The sequence below is a fragment of the Pinus tabuliformis genome, chromosome 3_1, assembly GCF_031772625.1.
Source record: "Pinus tabuliformis cultivar Carrire ecotype Pingquan chromosome 3_1, CPIR1, whole genome shotgun sequence".
Lineage (NCBI taxonomy): Eukaryota > Viridiplantae > Streptophyta > Pinopsida > Pinales > Pinaceae > Pinus > Pinus tabuliformis.
In genome coordinates this window covers 276,222,788-276,245,943 of record NC_142301.1, presented here as the reverse complement: position 1 = coordinate 276,245,943, position 23,156 = coordinate 276,222,788, and positions in this window count along the sequence as shown.

Below are 23,156 nucleotides of genomic sequence, written 5' to 3'. Positions count from 1 at the left end.
ATTTTTAATTCTACAAGGGAAAATTTGTACTCTAAACATGAAATAGTAGAATGGTATAATTTTATACATTTTACCTTACTAAAGTTTTTTTTATTTATATGTCCCTTGTTTCATGCTTCTTTATATTTGTCTTTTATTAAAACCAAAACCAACATGCTCTGCAATATTTAGCCTTTGAAGAAAAAATGGTAGAAGATTGCATTTTGCAAGATATTGAAATTAGATTTTCTCTATGATATTCAACCTTAGATTGTTTCTAACAAGAATTTCAATCCAAACTACAACAAAACCTCTATAGAAAAATTAGGAATAACAAGCTGCTTCTTGCAAAACTTTAAAATTAGATTACAAGTAACTTTTATAGAAAAAAGAGAAGTAACACATTTCTTCCTCTATAGAAAGCACCTTCAGGAAGAACCTTCCTTAAATATGATACCACATGTCGGGCCAAGTGCATAGATTCCTGGAGTATAATGATATAGGGGCAGGACGAGTGGAATAGTGCTTTGACGAAAAGAAATTTATCTGCGGTCCCCAATCCGCGGATATTCATAGAGAGGAAAAAATTCACGTCGCCGCCAAAGAGGGCTCATTTTCTCTAAGGGCTTGTAGGTTGATAGACGATGCAATCAAAACATAAATAAGAGCTTTTGGGTCAGATGGACTGAAAGGGAGGGTTTTCTATGAATAATTTTTACTCCAGAATTCTCTCATTAGTCAAGGAGTTTTGGAGCCTTCTTGTTGGGCTCGTATTGACAATAGTTTTTGGTATACTTTCTGCATGAAGGCTTTCAATTGCAACCCTTTTTTTTCTAGTCAGAATTATATTATCGTTTGGTTGAAACAAGTTCAGTGATTATAGCTACCTCCCATTATTACTTTTGCAAGTGGAGATTAACCCTACCTTCCAAGGTTTGATAAGCTTGTTTTGATGTGAATCTAGTAATGGGTTCTAGTACCTAAGCCATGATTGCTTATTTTCTCCTACTAAATGTAGGTATCCCTCTTAACGATTGTGGCCATCTAAGCATGGCCTTTCAAGTTATAATTTCGCATTATGGTGCAGTACTTCTCCAGGTATTAGGCATTGAAACCAAACCAATGTCGAGAATTAGGGAATTTCAAAGTCAAGAAAGAAAATAGTCCATTTAAAACTTTTATCAAAGAGATTAGTGCAATTATCCTCCCCCCAATGATATTCTAAATTTTTCTTTGTCGAACAATGTTACTAGAAGCGGTTGTTCATGGTTGAAATTACTCGAGTAAAAACCATATATTTTCTTATACTCAAACTTCTTCTCCCTTTGGTTATTTACATGCTTTTTTAATAGGAATTTTGGGATTTTCTGATTTACAGGTGAGAACCCCCATCTCACTTTACTTGGTCGCTTCAATATGATTAAGTGAACTCCCAGGTTCTAATTAGCGTCTTGTTCTATTTTTATTTTTTCTGTCCAGGCATCTCCAAGACTATAGTTCGTCCTTTTGCCTAGCATTTCTCTCGGATCGATGCTACATACCTTTATTTGATTATGGCTATGCTCGACCTTAAACCATGGTCAAGTTTATTATCAATTTTGGGATGGGAACGAGTTTGGTCTATAGACTGTACTTATTGGGCTTAATATTTAAAGATTTTTAAGGCATTTCTATAAACAATGTAAAACTCAAAATGGGAACTATAAACTCAAAATGGGAACTCTCACCAAAAACCCCCAAAAAACATAAAAAATAGTGTTAAAAATGAAAAGTGTGTATATAGAATGATGGTTTTTTTTTTAGGGTCAATTTTGAACATGTTTTTAAAATGGTAGTGAAAACAAATTTTTTGTGCAAAAATTGTGCAAAAAACACCGTGAGAATGAAAAGTGTTGATACTGGAATGATGTTTTTTTTTTAAGGGTCGATTTTCAACAGTTTTAAAAAATGCAAGTAAAACCAACTTTTTATGTGCGAAAAAGAAATTGTTTTTGAGGAAAAAAACACCAATATTTTTGGTAGAATAACATTTTTATTTCTCAAGTATAATTTCAACATGTTTTAGTAATGATGATAGAGATAAAATAATGGGATCTGAAACACATTAAAATTCTATTAGTTTTCATCCATGTTGTTAAAAATATAATAACATGACACTAAAGATCGCTAAAATTCTAGTTGTTTTCAACCATAAGATTAAAGATACAAAACAATTTCGAATTTTTTCAACCATAAAATTAAAAAACCATGACATTATGAACAAATTACATGACTAGATTAATAAAAATGTCATTATTTGTAGATTGAATGAAACATATGTTATATCAATAAGTTATGGTTGCATTGTAGATATTCTAAACAATAAAAATCATCATAATTAAAACATATAATCCAAAAACATAAAAATGACTCATAACTTTTGATTTAACATAATATGGAAATAAATTTTTTTATTTCAAGATACGATGCAAACATCAGTTATATAAACTGTCTTAGACAATTATTCAAAATCACTCATATTTTCTTGCACACCATCAGAATTCACATCTTCAGATGAATGAATGGATGCAGATGAAGATGTTCCATATTCTTCTCTTTCATAAACTAGTGTCCCCATCTGAGTCCACATGCATGCCCACCATTTTATGTTTCAAAATTCTTCTGGATCTACGATTGGTTTCAGCATACTCTCATCTCAACGCTATTCCTTCTGGTAACAACCTTTTTAGAATCTCTATTGTCTTGAAGCGAAGAGTTCCTCTCTTTGTTAAATTGAAGTCATAAACAATTATGTCAACATCCTCCAATTTTAAAAGGTCTTTGTGGCGATGATTTATATTTGTACCCTTTCATTTTCTCTTTCTGCCAATTTTTTTTTATCAACTACCATCTCTGCCTTATACACACCATTGAATTGGTGTGTATTTTTGGCATACCAATATACTTCAACACCTGTAACATCTTCATTTTTTGTAATGGCCTTTATAACCTTAGCAACCCAGAATGGATAACCATCAAGATCTCTAGCTGTTAGCATTGCAATCACGCAACCCTCCTTAATATCCTATACTGAACCCCTGTAAAGGTCTTTCATGGCTTCATGTTGTGCATGATATCTTCTGGAACCAATATACATCTTTCTTTCCTCTCCCTGTGAAGAATTAACAATACCTTGAGATTGTTGTTGTTCAACAATGTTTCTTTTCTCATATTTATTTGACACATTTTGTGGCGAAATAAATGGATTTTTCAAAGGTATGTCTTCATTTGTTGTTCTTAAAATGATATCACTTTGATTATTGAAAAAGGATTCCCACCAAAGTGAATCAACAATATCAAAGTACTCATATGTATATCTAATACATTTTTTATTTCTTCTAGGCAATCAGAATAATTTATATCTCTATTCCTTCTGTGTGCATTATGAACTTCAACAACTTAATGTAATAACAATATGTTTGATGCAAATATTGGATGATGTGGAATGAAATTCAAAAATTCCAAACTTGATGACGGTGTCCATTCTGCAGTAGTCGAATACTTCTTGCCCCATATTAGTGTTTTCCCATCAACTTTTTTGATACAAAATTGATGTTGTAAGCTAATGTCATTAAGTTGTTCAATGCATTTCTCCTCACCATGCAATTGCAAAATAAACCTTTTCATGTCAATACTTTCTTCCAACACATCAAAAGTAGGCTCTGGCATCTATGATTTCTTAATACATTCAATTAGTGTTTGAAAGCTCCCAACTTCCTTCCTCCTCAATGTGACTGAAAAATGACCGAACATTTGAACAATATTGTCATGATTGTTCCCAACAAGAAGGAAACCAACCTTTAACTTCTGAAAAATTCTCAATTCAACAAGAATGTTTAGATATCCAAAAACAATCTAAATTTTGTTTTAATGGCAAGTGTTATCCAATTGTAGATACAAAACTTTAGGAATATTACCAGACCAATGAGAAAGCACATCATGAATTATGGTTATTGTTAGATTTGCATCATTATGAATATTTGGAGCTGTGAAGTACACCCTTGGCAACATTTTCCCATTGAAGACCATACAACCGACCAAGTGATACTGAATAAAATTTTCCTGCTGTAAATTTTTGGGTGTGCGAACACAATGTGGTAAAAGTGTTTTATTCTAGTCCATACCATCAATTATCAAACCCAAATATTTATTCGGATTATCATAACACTTCTTTCGATGCTTGTAAAATTTTTTCCTTTCACTTGTTTTTTGTTTGCGATGCTCGTGAAGTTCTTTGACAATGCAATCTACACAACATAAAGAAAAAGTCATTAAAAAATACGTTTTCATAGTTGATGACTATACAATTTTAAAAATTAAAGTTATGAATGCTTACCTATTTCTGACCCTTCACATTTATCCCTTTTTTATTTAAGAGAAGCACATGTACTGCAAATCCCCATCTTTTTCTGCTTAGGAATACAGACATTGTTGAATTCTTTCTTCCGTGCATTCACAAAATATTGATATGTAATAAATCAACCATGTCCCTCAGGACCTTTTGCATATTCTTTGTATAAGTTGTAGATTTCTCGTCTTGAGAAATTATCTGGAATATGTATTGTCTCTCTATTTGGCATACACTCTCCATGCTTTGAAAAGAAATCTTTCATCCATGACATTGTAGTATTTGATAATGGCCCAAACTCTCGTTTATGACGTACTTCTAAATAAAATGTGGGATCCTTTTCCAAATTTTCTTGGATTCTTGAGAGAGGAAAATTACCCATTGAACGAAACATTTTGAAAGCCTTTCTACAAATAAATAAAGACCCAATATGATAATCATAACCTGATAATGTAGATTACATGCAACCAACTAAATATGAATTTTGCATGCTTTTATTCATTGGCAAATACCTCTTCGTTTTATCTAATGAAAACTTGAAAGCCATATGTTTCAAGAAATATTTTTTGCAACATTCACTTGAAATGAGAGTGCTAATAGAACTTCTTATCGTCAGATATTGTGCTCTACCCATTGTATAACTAGAACATCTTGGATTGATACGAAAAGGTATGCTCGTTCTCCTTGATACAATATTTCCTGGCAATATATCCATCACTGGATTATCATTTGTATAAGAATTGTCATCATCATTCTAAGTAATGTTATCCTCACTATGATCATTTGTGCTTTTGAAATACCAACTTGGAGGATATTCTTCATCTTCCCCTTCTTCAGTGCTATTTTCATAGTCCTTAGAATTAGGACTAAATGGAAAATTTGATTCGATGTTTATTGAATATTCTTCATCATGTGCATTGTCAATCCTACTCTCATAGTCCACAGGATTAGGACTACATCGAAAATGTGTTTGTTTACTTACTAAAAATTCTACATCCCACCCTTTGTCACTGCTACTCTCATAGTCCTTAGGATTAGGACTAAGTGCTTCATCCTATCCTTCGTCACTACTATTCTCATAGTCCTTAGGATTAGGACTAAGTGGAAACTCAGACTCTTTATTTATTTGAAAATATTCATCAAGGTCTTCATCGCTGCTACTCTCATAGTCCATAGGATTAGGATTAAGTGGACACCATGACACTCTATTCATTTGAAATTCTTCGTCATGTTCTTCATCACTGTTTCTTTCATAGTCCATAGGATTAGGACTAAGTGGACAATGTGACACTCTATTCATTTGAAATTCTTCATCACGCTCTTCATCACTGTTTCTCTCATAATCCATAGGATTAGGATTAAGTGGAAACCGTGACACTTCATTCTTTTGAAATTCTTCATCATGCTCTTCATCGCGGCTGCTTTTGTAGTCCATAGGATTAGGACTAAGTGGACACTATGACACTCTATCATTTGAAATTCTTCATCATGATCCTCATCACTGCTGCTCTAGTAGTCCATAGGATTAGGACTAAGTGGAAACTGTGACACTCCAATCTTTTGAAATTATTCATCATGCTCTTCATCACTATTGCTATCATAGTCCATAGGATTAGGACTAAGTGGACACTGTAACACTCCATTATTTTGAAATTCTTCATCATGATCTTCATCATTGATGCTCTCATAGTCCTGTTGTGGTCACCAACAACCCCCCTTCTTCACTTGACATTTGCAATAACGTCAAGCAAAGAGGGGACCCTGAACAAAAATCCCAAAAAAATATTTTTCTAAAGTGTTTGTATTTTTCTCCCTAAGGCTTAAATCGCATCGCAAAGAAAGGCCGAAGCATTGCTCGAGCGCGAAAAGCAAGACTGCGAAGGAGCGATGCGAAGTTCATCGCGTCGCATACATCACACGCGCCCCTTTAAAAGAAGACCTTCGAGAAATGTCGATCGCCGATATGCGATATCGCAAATCGCAAGCATCGCGCTATACGGCATAACCATTAAACAAAATTTGCGATATCTGCGATTTGCGATCTGCGATGGCAGCGATTTGCGATCTGTGATCTGAAAAGACTTATCACACGATAAACCCAGGATTAAGTGCGCGCCTTGAAGAAATTTAATGACCACATGCTTGAGTATCTAGGAATGATTGCATTACATTTATCGAAGAGTCAAGTCATGATGAATGTCAGGGTTATGCATTCATTAGAGATTAATACTTTCACGTCAAATCTTTTCATTTCCCTTCTTCTTTGCGTAGACTGCAAGACACGCAACTAATATAAGTTTATATGTAGGAAACATTTGAGGGAAAGAGGAAAGCACCAATCAGATAGTAAAGAGAGAATGCCTCCACAAACGGATGCCGCATGCAGCAGAACCGCGGATTCCAGATTATCAGCCAACCGGCACTGATGAAATTAGACTATTCAAGACTCAGAGTCAAAGGCGCACAAAAGCAGCGTGTTCAGAAAAGATCCTGAAGCTCAGACTTGGTAAAGCAGAGAAAGAAGCGCATGAGAACGAAGACGCTTCAGGCAAACCTGGAACAAAGAACGGAAACAATTCTTAAAACAGGGGGATGTCCATACAGCACGACTCCTAAACCACTCAGTCATTCGCACGAACGGAAACTGAAAACAGCAACAGCAAAATCAGTTCGAGAAGAACCTGGGTTATGCTAAGTATACACGTGGCGAATACACCCAGCTAGAGAAAGGTTTTCGAAAATATCTTCTGGTCTGCCGGAAGGAAGTGCCAGCTCCTATTATTTCCGCTTTTATCTCTAGAGCGAAAGAAGAAAGCGGCCAGCCGACTCTTCCCAGGAAAACGTTGCACTGTTGACAGCACTAAAGAGAATATACAGAAACGGTCAGAAATTAGATTTTAAGTTTAGAAATAAAGTTTCTTTTAGTAAAAGGGCGGTCATTTGAAGCCGATTCCCTAATTTCATGTAATTAAGATTGATTAGTTAGTAGTATTTAACCCTTCTCATGGTTTTTGGAGAAGGGTCTGGAAATCTGTCAAAAAACTTATCCTCAGAACATGCACTTCTGCACCCTCAGAGGAGGTTTTTGATGAATAGATGGATCAAGATTTATTTATGTTTGCATTTTAATATCTGTTACTGATGTTGCACTTCTGTACTCTTAGCAGATGTTAGAACAAGTAGAAATAAATCATTATTACTTGAAGTTTATTAGTGAAGTTAGTCATAAATGGTACTTTTATCTCTTGACTAGATTCTGCTAGTATCCCTAAAGTGATATGTAGCTGAGTTCTTTATATGTTATTGTATGAATGTCTACATTACCATTTGGCACTTCTGTACACTGGGATCATTTAATCATGCTTAACATATAGAAGACTGATTATGCGATATGCTGTTCACAACTATTCTGCCTAACTTCTTATGCGGAATGGTTTATCTTTATTGGTTTATATTCTGATATCAGTTGAATGATCTTTATTACCAGCTGCTATTAGAAATCTTTCTAGATCGCATAAACAAAAGAAAAACACCCCGGGTTAGCATAGATCAGATGTATTTCTCTTCATTAGATTACATTAGCATAGAGTTAGTTTAGCAGTTAGAATCGAGACTAGTTTAGAAAAACCTCTAGATTAATATCATCAGACTCTACGCACACACACACACCCATCACATTGGGAAACTGGTCCCATTACCCCCAGTCGGACCCGCTACTCCAAACGGGCAAGGAGCCGCCAACCAGGTTCCAGACCGGCTGGGTATCCCCCTTGTTGTTGACCCGACTTCGGGCCCCCCAACATTTCTGGCGCTAGAAGGAGGGCCTGAGCTATGAATGGCACATAATTCAAAATTCAAATACCATTCTAAGAGCAAGTCACCCTCACCAACTTCCCCGACTTCCCCGGTACGACTAAACTCGGAACTGGAAGTCGCTCGGACATCCACCGCTGCTATACATCCCGATACATCAGAACAACTTATTGTCGATCCCCCTGAAGTTCAAACCTTGATCCGTAAACTCCAGGGATTCTCTATTTTTAACCTTAAATCTGATAAATCTAAAGGCAGCTTGACTTCGCAATACAACCCTACTCATCCCCTGACCCGATTGAAGAGTGAAAAGTTCAGCATTCAGCCAACTGAAATCCCTCTCCCCACTAGGCAAAGAGCAAGGAAAGCACTTCAAGAGTCTGACAGAGAGACTCTTTCATCCACCTCGTCCATTTCAACTCCCTCTCCGCGAAGTCAACCACCCACATCTCCACCTCAAATCACTCATCCATCTTCCGCAACCCTTCCTCCACAATCGTCAAAAATCGTAACATCTCTATCTTCTCAACCTCGAAGATCATCTTCTGCACTTTTATTAACCAGCAACTCAACGATGGCACAATCTCCATGGAACAACCCTAGGGCGGTTTTAATGCCTCCACCCCTGAGTCCAATACCTGCCCATCCTGAGAAGTGGTTACCAAAGTTCAATCCAGAAACTGGAATGCTAGCTGAAGAACATATCAATAATTTCATGCTTTCTGTTAATCTCAACGGGGTCACCAACGAAGATGCCGTGGTCCGACTCTTCCCCTATACGATGCAAGGGACAGCCGGGTCATGGTACTTTTCGCTACCCTCCGGATCTATCACCAGCTGGGATATTTTTCAAAATCAATTTCTCACCAAATTCGGCGATGATAGATCGACAGCGACACTGATCAATGATCTGTCCAATCTTAAAGCTGAGGCTAGGGAACCCATTAAAGATTTTAACTTACGGTTCAACAAGATCCTCAATAAAATCCCCGCTGCTTCCCAGCCCAGCGAGGAAGTAAGATGCGAATGGTACATCACGGCCTTACCTTCAAACTTGGCCATCTTCATAGATAGGGCAAGCAAGACAACCTTAGTCGAAAACTTGGCTGAGGCATTGGCAGTCGAAAGACGCGTAGTAGCCCTAGAAAAGAGATCTACAATCGAAGAGCGTAAATCTAAGAAAATCTCTTTCAAAGAAGAAACTAAGAAGAAGCAAACGAAGGATCCTTTCGACATGGAAGGATTACAAAAAGTCTTGAAAGCCATGTCTAATGAGATGATTGACATAAGAAAGCAAGTAGCAGAATCGTCCCCAAGAAAGCCTTTTAGGAATTTCAAAAGAAATCCCCCTATGGAGACGAAGCCACCCAACGTGGTCTCAAATGTGGAATCTGAAGAAGAAGAAGAAGAAGAGAGCATCATCGAAACGCAGACCGATGACGAAGAAGTGGTGGAACTGCAAGGAATGTGGGATTTCATCCTCCCACAAGAGGAAGATCAAGAAGCACTTCCGGTTAGCACACGAAGCAGAAATCAACTTGATCCTCCCCAGACTACCCCAAAACAGAAGGGCGCAAGCCCTCCAGCGAAAGAAAAGGTCGCAATAAAGAAGACAACCCCTAAAGCGACCTCATTTAGTCCAGTCCAATCAGAGCAATCGCCTCCATCAAAGACACTAATAGTGTCGGATGAAATGGAGTATAACATCATCGACGACATGAAGAAGACTAGGGCTAATATCACCCTGTACGAGTTGAGCAAATTGAAACACCAACAGAAGATCATGATGAAAGAGTTACACGCCGTACCTACTGCACCTCTACCTACAGCTATAGCTTCCCATAATATAGGAAGACCCCCAATCAACGCGATCAATAAAATCGATCCAAATGACATCGCTTTGATTAGAGGGAGGTCTAGATCTCACACTCCTCCTTTCCTCCTTACTTATGAAATCTTTAACAGAAACGTGCATAACTGCTTGGTTGATTTTGGTGCTTCAACCAATATTCTACCCAAGTCAATATGTGCCAAACTTAATGTTCAACCGCAAAAATCCGCAGTGCGCATAGTTCAACTTGATCGATCACAAGTCGAAGTGATAGGCGAACTTAATCAAGTGAACATAAGACTGTCGTCCAACCCCAAGGTATGCCAGGTCATCGATATTCTAGTTGCTGACATCCCTGAATTTTATGGTCTAATTCTTAGCAGGGATTGGTCCGAGAAGCTCCACAGATACTTTTCGATTGACTGGTCACACATGTGGTTACCCTTCAACTGGAAGCCAAATCAAATAAAGGTTGAACGAGAACTGCACCAAAAGTACATAGTGACGGATTTGGAGGGAGAGAACGAAGCCATAGCATACAACAGCAGCATCATAGGCAACTACTCGGTAGACTCTTTCCTTGGAAATTTCAATGCTCACATATCACCATATTTAGAAAATTCAGTCGTGTCCCAAGTAGAAAACTTTTCCCAGACTGATGATTCAAAATGTGTTAGTTTCTTAGATAACCCTGTAAATACTTCTTTATTTTGGAAATTATATTTTGATGGCTTTAAGTCCAATGAGGGAGCGGGAGCAGGATGCGTCTTGATTAGCCCGGACGGAAATAAAACCATGCTCACATGCAGGTTGGAGTTCGATTGTACGAACAACACAGCGGAATACGAAGCCTTGGTGCAAGGCCTATACAAAGCAATCGGCTGCAATGTCAAATATCTTCAAGTCTTTGGAGATTCCGAGATCGTCGTCAAACAGGTACGTAACACCATACACTGCCTGTCTAGTCATTTAAATCACTATCAATCTTTAGTGCAAGATCTCACTGCGCATTTTACAGCATTCAATATTTCATCAATCCCAAGACTTCACAATGCAAGCGCAGACCTGCTAGCAAACGTAGACTCCAGACTCATCCCCTCCGAAGACTTTAGTCCAGATAGGTTTTACATAGAATTAATTTTTAAACCATCTATCCCTGACAACATCACCAACTGGAGAGTATTCAACGACGACCCAGACATCGTAAGTTTCCTTACCTCTGAAGGATCCTGCTCAAACCAGATAATCGACGAGGACTGTCATGACCACCAAATACAACAAAATGGCACTGATAATGCTATACCCAAATCAGTGGTCAAATTAGAAGATTTGTATGACTTAAAAAGTCGGTTCAAAAGGTCAGCTAACGCCAAACTTTACAGTTCAACTCTGAACTACGAATCAGTGAACTTAGGAACCGAAGAGAAACCCCAAAACGTCAATCTAGGCCAAGGCCTGGCTCCTGAAGAAAAGTCAGCATACATCCGTCTTCTACGACAGTACAAAAACGTCTTTGCCTGGAACTACGATGAGCTGAAAAATTATAACACTTCTATCATTCAGCACACTATCCCTATGATTGACAACGAGAAACCCGTCCAACAGAAGCTCAAGAAAATCCACCCCAACCTGGAAAATCAGATAAAAACTGAGCTGAATAAGTTGTTGAGAGCCAGAATAATTTTCCCGGTCAGACATTCCAAATGGGTCTCCAATATGGTACCTGTTAGGAAGAAAAACGGAGATATTAGAATCTGCATCGACTTCCGGAATCTCAACAAAGCCTGTCAGAAAGACAATTTTCCCCTCCCACCTATGGAGCAAATATTACAGGCTGTAGCAGGCTCAGAATTGATGCCTTTCCTAGATGGATTTTCAGGATATAATCAAGTGCTGGTACACCCAGACGATCAGCTAAAAACCACCTTCCGAACTAAATGGGGTACCTACGCGTATCGGAAGATGCCGTTCGGTCTGATCAACGCCGGCGCTACTTTTCAAAGAGCTATGGACATTGCGTTCAAAGGGTCAGTCAATAAATCAGTAGTGATTTATCTGGATGATATAACTGTGTACTCCAAGAACCGAAGCGACCATCTCAAAGATTTGAAGCAAATCTTTCAAAGATGTTTAAGGTATGGAATCTCGCTTAACCCGAAGAAATCTTTTTTCGCGTTGAGTGAAGGAAAATTGCTAGGGTTCATAGTGTCCAAATCGGGCATTCACATTGAACCTGACAGAATCAAAGAAATTTCCGAGATATCCATGCCCCATAACAAAAAGACCATGCAATCTTTCCTAGGACAGATCAATTTTGTGAAAAGATTTGTCCCATATTTTTCACGTATTATTTCTCCTTTACAAAAAATGATAAAAAAGAATTCAAACTTTAGATGGGGTCTAGACGAGCACGAAGCGTTTAACTTAATCAAACAAGCCATCATCAACGCTCCATCCCTAGCAACCCCAAATTTTTCAGAATTATTCATCTTATACACGTTTGCCTCAGAAAATTCTTACGCTGCGATCTTGACCCAGGCAAACCAAGAAAAGGTAGAAGCCCCAATCGCATTCTTTAGCTCAAACTTACAAGGTGGTGAGCTGAAATATTCGGACGTAGAGAAACAGGCGTATGCCGTTTTCAAAGCGGTCAAATATTTCAGACCCTTCTTGCTAAAGGCCCATACCAAGGTCATAGTACCATTCCCAGCGGTAAGAAACCTCCTGATTCAGAAAGACGTGGGTGAAAAGAGAGCGAATTGGATCACCGCCTTGCAAGAATACGACCTGGAAATCAAGCCGGCACACATCGTAAGAGGCCAAGGCTTCTGCAAGATGTTAGCCGGAGCATCGCAAATCCCCAAAGAATCGCCTGAAGAGGTACACACGTATGAGGTAAGCCTAAACGACGCAGAATCATTTTATGCTGACATCATTTATTTCCTGAAAAACAGATATGCTCCATTTCACCTGGATCACATCAAAAAGAGAGCCCTGAGGTTGAAAGCTAAACAATATCAGCTCATAGATGATGTCTTGTTTAAAAGAAACTATGATTATGTGCTTCTTAGATGTCTTGAGAAAACTGAAGCCGAAAAGGTTTTGCAGGAACTCCACGATGGACCAGCAGGTGGACACTATGCTGGAGAAGCCACCGCACACAAAATCTTACGTGCAGGATACTACTGGCCCACGCTGTTCAAAGACTCGTACAATCACGTAAGAAAATGCCAAGTCTGCCAAACGGCTGCAGGGAAACAAAAGAAGTCATCCATGCCACTGCAGCCGGTTAACATCGAACAGCCGTTCAGCCAATGGGGCCTGGACATAATAGGTGAGATCGTTCCTCACTCCTCTAAACAGCATAGTTATATTCTCACTACAACTGACTATTTTACTAAATGGGTAGAGGCAGTTCCTCTCAAGACAGCTAATTCTGAAAACATTGTTGAATTCATAGATCAGTTCATCATTACTAGGTTTGGATTGCCAACGGCCTTAATATTTGATAACGCTTCATATTTTTCTGGAAATACCATGACTGAGTTCGCACTCAAAAGAGGGTTCAAACTAAAGTATTCCGCCAACTACTATCCGCAAGGTAATGGGTTGGCTGAATCAACGAACAAGAACCTAATCAGGATCATCAAAAAGACAGTCGACCAAAACCAAAAGAATTGGCACAAAGCGTTGGTAAACGCCTTATGGGCAGACAGAATTACCAAGAAAGCCTCTATCGGGACTTCTCCCTTTAATTTGGTTTACGGGAGGGAAGCAGTTCTTCCTACTCACTTACTCATTCCCTCCTTGTCCTTAGTACAATACATTGATGAAGTACCTACTTCTCCCTTACAACTAAGGCAAATGGAAATAATCAAGTTAGAAGAACGACGAGAGCAGGCCAAGAAAACCCATGCTCACCACCAAGCGCTGATAAAATCCTCTTTTGATTCGAACATAATGACCAGAAAAAACTTTCAGATGGGTGATTTAGTTTTGAAGTGGGATAAGGCTCACGAAGAAAAGGGCAAACATACGAAATTCCAGAAGCTATGGCTTGGTCCTTTTCAAATCGTAGAAGTCATAGGCCCATCGACTTTTGTGTTCCTGGACTTGACAGGCAGGAGAGATTCTCTGCCTGTAAACGGACAAATCCTCAAAATGTATTTCCCATAGAAGGTCATCCTTATGTTTTTGTAGGATAATTTAATTTATTTATTTATTTTTTTTTTTTTTTTTTTTTTTTTTTTTACGTTAGTTTTCCATTTTTTTTCTTCATAAATAGGGTTGGTTGTGAACGATCATAAATAGTATTCATGAAGAAACATACCATTTCTCTATCAGATTTTGATTTCACTTGTATAAATAGCAAAACTTTTCGAAAAATCTGACTTTTATTATTGACAGGTAGAGTTAACTTTAGCCTGAATATGATGTTAGTTTCAACTTTACAAAGAAATCTGGGATGAAAGTAACTTTTGGCAAAAATTGTTTTATGCCAATGCAATGAAAAGTATCATCGATAGCAAAATAGGTATTCTCTGCAAAACTGCTGTTCTTAAACTCTATTATTGTCGTCCAGAGCTTTCTTAAGGAAAAACAATGACTTCCTCCCTGCTAAGGAGAATCGCAGCATCCAGAGAAACAATCCAAGAAAACACTATATCTGAAAGAATAAGAGGTCTCATCGCGAGCTGGCTTATCATGATCACATATATTATAACTTGCTGACTTTGCCACTACTGTCTATCAAAATAGGGCAATGACTCAAGATTGTTGCAATCAAAAGACAAGGGGTCTCATCACGAGCCAGCTTGTTCAGCAAAAGTGTAAATCAAGTGGATGACTGTGTCATAATTTGGCCACCAAACCAAGACATTGTTCTTTAGAGAATATAAAAAAAAAAAAAAAATTAAAAAAGAAAGAAAAAGTGTCAAAAGGGTTTTTCTCTGGAAATGTTGTAAATAACCTCAAGCAGGAAAAAGGATCATTGCTGGATAACATGGTAACCCTGTCGAGGCTATGGACGCTTGCGGGCAGCAGAGGCTCTACCTACGACAAAGGAGCATACTTTACAAAGCCAGTACGCAGAGAAGACCTTATTTTGTCTTTGAAAAGACTGAGTAATGACTAGGTATGAATACAAGAAATAACCCAGAGGAAACAAACAATCAAAATGAAATAAGAAGTTGTGACGAAGCATCATTGACAGGATAAAAGGTAATACTCTATCTGTCCATAACAAAATTTAGGCATAAGAAAACTTTTCTGTTTTGGAAGTGAAAATGCAATAGAACAAGCAGAGATAAGTGGTTCTTCACAGTGAATCGCCATTGTTGTGGTCACCAACAACCCCCCCTCTTCACTTCACATTTGCAATAACATCAAGCAAAGAGGGGACCCTGAACAAAAATCCCAAAAAAATATTTTTCTAAAGTGTTTGTATTTTTCTCCCTAAGGCTTAAATCGCATCGCAAAGAAAGGCCGAAGCATTGCTCGAGCGCGAAAAGCAAGACTGCGAAGGAGCGATGCGAAGCTCATCGCGTCGCATACATCACACGCGCCCCTTTAAAAGAAGACCTTCGAGAAATGCCGATCGCCGATATGCGATATCGCAAATCGCAAGCATCGCGCTATACGGCATAACCATTAAACAAAATTTGCGATATCTGCGATTTACGATCTGCGATGGCAGCGATTTGCGATCTGCGATCTGAAAAGACTTATCACACGATAAACCCAGGATTAAGTGCACACCTTGAAGAAATTTAATGACCACATGCTTGAGTATCTAGGAATGATTGCATTACATTTATCGAAGAGTCAAGTCATGATGAATGTCAGGGTTATGCATTCATTAGAGATTAATACTTTCACGTCAAATCTTTTCATTTCCCTTCTTCTTTGCGTAGACTGCAAGACACGCAACTAATATAAGTTTATATGCAGGAAACATTTGAGGGAAAGAGGAAAGCGCCAATCAGATAGTAAAGAGAGAATGCCTCCGCAAACGGATGCCGCATGCAGCAGAACCGCGGATTCCAGATTATCAGCCAACCGGCACTAATGAAATTAGACTATTCAAGACTCAGAGTCAAAGGCGCACAAAAGCAGCGTGTTCAGAAAAGATCCTGAAGCTCAGACTTGGTAAAGCAGAGAAAGAAGCGCATGAGAAGGAAGACGCTTCAGGAAAACCTGGAACAAAGAACGGAAACAATTCTTAAAACAAGGGGATGTCCATATAGCACGACTCCTAACCCACTCAGTCATTCGCACGACCGGAAACCGACAACAGCAATAGCAAAATCAGTTCGAGAAGAACCTGGGTTATGCTAAGTATACACGTGGCGAATACACCCAGCTAGAGAAAGGTTTTCGAAAATATCTTCTGGTCTGCCGGAAGGAAGTGCCAGCTCCTGTTATTTCCACTTTTATCTCCAGAGCGAAAGAAGAAAGCGGCCAGCCAACTCTTCCCAGGAAAACGTTGCACTGTTGACAGCACTAAAGAGAATATACAGAAACGGTCAGAAATTAGATTTTAAGTTTAGAAATAAAGTTGCTTTTAGTAAAAGGGCGTTCATTTGAAGCCGATTCCCTAATTTCATGTAATTAAGATTGATTAGTTAGTAGTATTTAACCCTTCTCATGGTTTTTGGAGAAGGGTCCGGAAATCTGTCAAAAAACTTATCCTCAGAACATGCACTTCTGCACCCTCAGAGGAGGTTTTTGATGAATAGATGGATCAAGATTTATTTATGTTTGCATTTTAATATCTGTAACTGATGTTGCACTTCTATACTCTTAGCAGATGTTAGAACAAGTAGAAATAAATCATTATTACTTGAAGTTTATTAGTGAAGTTAGTCATAAATGGTACTTTTATCTCTTGACTAGATTCTGCTAGTATCCCTAAAGTGATATGTAGCTGAGTTCTTTATATGTTATTGTATGAATGTCTGCATTACCATTTGGCACTTCTGTACGGTGGGATCATTTAATCATGCTTAACATATAGAAGACTGATTATGCGATATGCTGTTCACAACTATTCTGCCTAACTTCTTATGCAAAATGGTTTATCTTTATTGGTTTATATTCTGATATCAGTTGAATGATCTTTATTACCAGCTGCTATTAGAAATCTTTCTAGATCGCATAAACAAAAGAAAAACACCCCGGGTTAGCATAGATCAGATTTATTTCTCTTCATTAGATTACATTAGCATAGAGTTAGTTTAGCAGTTAGAATCGAGACTAGTTTAGAAAAACCTCTAGATTAATATCATCAGACTCTACGCACACACACACACCCATCACATTGGGAAACTGGTCCCATTACCCCCAGTCGGACCCGCTACTCCAAACGGGCAAGGAGCCGCCAACCAGGTTCCAGACCGGGTGGGTATCCCCCTTGTTGTTGACCCGACTTCGGGCCCCTCAACAAGTCCATAGGATTAGGACTAAGTTGACACTGTGACACTCCATTCTTTTGAAATTATTCATCATTCTCTTCATCACTAATGCTGTCATAGTCCATAGGATTAGGACTAAGTGGACACCATGACAGACCATTATTTTGAAATTCTTCATCATGCTCTTCATAATTGCTGCTCTCATAATCCATAGGATTAGGACTAAGTGGAAACTGTGACTCTTTATTTATTTGAAATAATTCATCCCATATTTCATCAGTGCTCCTCTCATAGTCCTTAGGGTTAGGACTAAGTGGGAGATTTTACTCTCTATTAATAGTAGAAGAATTTCCGTTATATTCATCAATATGAATAGAGTTGTTATGCGACGAAGATGTTGATGCTTCACAAAGAAAAACTTCACTATCAAAAGAATCCATGACTTTAAAACATAAGAGTTTGAATGATACAAATGCAGACTCTCCTAATGATAATATATAGCTTAAAGAATGAAAATTTTCCTCCAAAGTTTCCCTCCAAAAATTTTCGCCAAAATGTTTCCCTCCAAAAATTTTGTTTCATGTATTTCTCTCCATAATTTTATTCTACAATTTATTGAAAAATTTTAACTAAAATTTTCTTATGAAATAAATCTTTGAAATTAAAATTGTAAACTAAATCTTTTACCTAAATTAATTTATTACTTAAACTATATAATATTTACTAGACAATTGAATGTTTTTTTTTAATTTTTATTATACCTTCTAAAACAAATTAATCCCACATTCACCATGCTGTAAAACAATTCCGTAATGTTCACTTTATCATAGTTCCCTATATTTCCATAATAAACTTTACATGTTAAAGTTTTTATAAAAAGAATTAGTACCACATTAACTGTACAGTAAAAAAATTCTGTAATTTTTGCTATATAATAAATTTCATTATGACTATTCCTCACATCACATCAAGGTTTTTCGAGGTTCATTAAAAAACTTGGAGCGAATTTGTGGAGCAACTACATTGCTATCAACAACATATTCAATGGAGGATTATCACATTTGAAAGGTTAGTTTCTTTTTTTCTTGTGTGCAAATTTTAAAATTAAATAAATTTAATGAATTTTTTTTTAGAAATTAAAAATTTCAATGATATAAATTTACCCACTATGTCCAGAATGGGTGTGGTGGGTGTGATCATCCTTCCGCCAGCCCAACGGGCCCGTGGGGGGGGGGGGGGGGGGCTTGATGCCCAACCCCCTGACGGGCTGTTGGGTTGCCAGGGTGGGGTGATGGGTCATTGGGCTGCCAGGTGGGGTGGCGGGGCTCACACCTGGCCCCTCGCCCCACCCCAATAGACCAACGGACCGCCACCCCAGCTGGGTGTTGGGTAGATGGGGTGGAGAGGGTGGGTTGGCACCCAGCCCCCTCGGCCCACCCGGATGGCCCAACGACCCGCCACCCCGGCTGACAGTTGGGATGCTGAGGTGGGGCGGGGGGGCTAGTGCCAAGTCTCCCGCCCCACCTCGACGACCCAACGGCCCACTACCCTGGCCGACTATTGGGCTACCCGGGTGGTGTGGGGCAGATGGTACCTAGCCCCTGCCCCACCCTAGCATTGCATTGACCTGCCACCTCGGTGGGCCGTTGGGACTCTGGGTGGGGCGGGGGGGTTAGGGGGCTGGTGGGGGGGCGACTATTGGGCCGCTGAGGTGGGGTAGGGGGGCTGGTGCTTGGGTCCCTGCCCACTCCAGTGGCCTAATAGACGGCCTGGGTGGGGGGCCAATTTTTGGGGTGGGGCGACAAGGGGATGTATTTTTAATTTTTTTATTTTTATTTTTTAAATTGTTATGTTTTACTAAATTATCTTTTATAGTTTTTTTTTTTTGTTAATTTAAGCTATTATTTTTTGTAATTTACTAATTTGTATATGTGTCTTTTTTTGTAGGAAAATGGTATCAAAGAAGATTTATGTGAATCTTTTTAGACCAAAGACTGTTAAAGGTGAATACTTAAAAGGAATTGTTGAACGAACCAAACCTGAGCTGATAGCTACAAATATTTGAAGTGCCTCAAACGATAAGAAGATGATTTCATACTAGAAGAAATGAAAAGAAGTGAACCTTCTAGAAATTATATGGTATGTGAAAGAAAAAGAGAAAAGATGTGCAGATATATCTATATGTTGATATACCTAACGATAGTGGAATCTATGAGGTGCTGGGAAAGGTCATAGACATGTGTTTGGTACCAGAGAGTGAAGTTGTTTATATACTTACAAAATCGCTCAAGTCACATGAAATGATTAAATATTAGTTATTATATTCATTGTAGGACATGAGAGAGGTATTTCAAAAGTTGTGTAAACAAATTGTAAATGAGATTACACAAGATATCATAAGTATTGTTATTTATATTTGTGTTTTGCATTATTGTAACTGTCTCATTATATTTCTATAACTTAGTTTTTATTGACATATGATATTTTATTGACAAAACTTTGTTGAAAGTGTTTCAATTATGTTGGGAGGAATTCATTTCATAGAGCATGATATTATGAATGTTGTCAGCAGTTTCTACTTAGTGTGAAAAGAAGATATGGCAAATAACCAAAAGGTAGTAATTCATGATGCTACAAAAATACATCCAAGGGATTAGAAAAAAATGCCTCTAGGGGATAAGTCTAGAAAAGGTAGATAGGTTACTTTTGAAGATGAGGAAATTAAAACTGACACTAAAGAATATGTTGTCTTTACTGAGGATGACATTGGAACTGGTTTTAGAAAGGAGAAGCGCTGTACAAGACCAAAAGTAATAATTCCCAAGAATAAATCTGTTCTAGTTAATGATGAGAGTGTTATGATGAAGAAAAGTAAAGTTGAACATTCTCAAGTACCCATTACCAACAGTGAAGATCCTAGTGAAACTTCAAAAGAAAGTAGAGAAAACATTACACTAGGATCTGATTTAGAGGACTGCATTACTAAAACAAAACAAAATGCCATTCGACAGAACTTGAAAAAGTGAAACTTAATTAAGGGTGGTTGTACATTTCAACTTAATGCGAGACAAATTTATAAGGCAAGTGAAGGACAATGTAGATATCAAATCAGAAAGCCACACCACTTGCATGTTCACAACTTGAAGACATTGATGAGGTACAATCCATATGCTCATGTGGTTAATTATGTGCTTCTTGTTGTCCAGTTCAAGTTCCAAAAAACAAAGCATTTGATATGTCAAAATTTTTTGAATACAATTATTATGTGCTTGGGGGGAACGATTCCATAGAAGCTCAAAGAAAATTGATGGAGGAATATCCCAATAACCCATGTTTTGAAACAATGAAATGTATCACTTATGATGTTTTATCAGATACACAAGCAAAGCTAGTGGCATGGGATCATAATTCAAATAATGAATATAGGATGTCTGTGAATTTCATCCAAAGGGTTAGATTTATTCGTAGTGAATTTGAAGAAAAATGTGGCGGGGATAAGATAAATGTTACTGTATATTTCCAAAAGGATTGTTGTATGGAAATAGGCTATCAAATTGAGGACAAAATCAATTCAAGATGTGGCAGAGTAAATATTGATTTATTCAGAGGTATTGATAACATTTTGCAGATGGAATTTAGAACTGGAGAGATATGGGAATTGATTAGTGAGAGTTTTAGCATGTGGGAGAGCATTGGCATTAAAAACCAGAAGGCTAAAAGGTCTAAGCCATTGATATGTATCAACAGTAAATCAGGTCCTGAAATGAAGCAACTTCTAGAATATATGAATATCACACCTTGGAGAGCATTGCAAGCAGTGAAGGATGAAGAAATTGTAAAAGCAATTATCTCATGTGAGGTCAGGGGAATTATTATTGGAGGAAATGTCTAAGGAATTTCAAAAGTAAGTTTGTTGAATTATTTTTACTTATTTCTAGACTATAATTTTCTTTTAAATATAACATATTTTTCTTGGTAATATTTGTTATAAATATCATTATATTAGTTTTTTTACTTTATTTATGCAATCACAAAGTTTACATGAAAATACAAGAACAAATGGTTAAATTTTTTAATGATGATAGTTGGGATGATGTTGTACGCAACTATCTAGATTCAAGTTCTACATCAACACTATTTTTTTTATCTTTCATTTAAAAAGGTATGTTGATTTATGCATTCATTTTTATTCATATGTATACTATTTTTACTTTATAACTTATACATATATTTATTTATTTTATTAAAGATGAGGAAGGATGCAAATGGAGCACCTGATAGTTTTAGAACTTCTATTGAAAAAATTAAGATCAAAAGATTAAAGAAGCAATGTCTTAAGAATATTGAACTGGATCCAACTCTTACTCATTTCATTTGGAATGGGCTTGACACTATTCAATATCAAGTAATACAAGGCGACTATGGAGACATTTCTAAACTCATATCTAAAAGGGATTATGCCCTATTTATTGTAGATATTCCCCATGGTTTCAATATCCCAAACATTGACTATGATAGTGACCCTTATACTTATCAAGCTCTTAGTAAAGTGGTTGTGGGATTTCTAGAAGTCACATCATCACCATTATGGAGATTTGTGACATTTCATTTAGATACACAATTGGAAATGTTATTGTCAAGCTTCAAGGGGAAAAAACTCAAGGATGCAACTTACATGGTAAGACGTTGAAAATGTATATTTGATTAATGTTAAAAAAATCATTTATGTACAAGTTAATTGAACTTTTACTATTTCATGTTACAGGGAAAAGTCAAATATTCTTAAACGTGAAGATCAACCATTTATAAATCATTGTGATTTCATCCATATTGATAATTGGGTAAAAGATGATAGCTATATGTCTACGCTTTTTAATCAGGTAGATAGTAAGAGTCATAGCCAAGTATTGGCTTATGACGCTGTTGTGAGAAAAATAACATATGAAGACACAGAAGAAAAATGAGAGATAGTTAACATTTATAAAAAACCACAGTTATTGATTAAATATATTATAGACATATGTTCAAATGAAGGAGATTGGGTTCTGGATTTATTTTCTCTCTTAGGTAAGTATTATTTTTTGGAATTGAATTCCAATATCTTCTTTCTTAATTTATATGTCATTATACTAATTTACTTCATTATTTCTTTTGTGCTTGATAATTTGGTACAACACTAGCATGTTGCCTTCAGAAAGGAAGAAATTGCATTTCCAATGAAAAAGATCCAGTACAATGCAATTTTATTCAGCAAAAAATTGATTCTCTTTAATTTCTTCCAGATGCAATGCAAGAAATTGGGTTGAAGAAAGGGGATTTTAGTGAATCACGTGTGTAAAAAAAGGCAAAGGAACCTCAACCACCATGTTATGAAACCAGCTCAAAAAAAGATAGAAAAGATAGATCAACACTGTAGAATTCAACCTCTTCAAGGGGGAAACCTCCTTTACATTACATAAATGAATAATTCTTGGATGATACAAATGACAAGACCTCGTTTCTATATATAGGAGTCTAAGGGGTCATAATATAATCAAAGCTGACATAACAATAATAATGTAAGGGCACAATAATAACAATATTAGGCTTCTATGGGGCACAATAATAAGAATATGGGGACTACATGGGCAAAAAAATATAATAAGGGGGTCGTACTAATAACAATAAGGGGTTACACTAATAACAATGTAGGTTTTAACCCTGTACAGAAATTACCTGCATACGAATTCTTAAA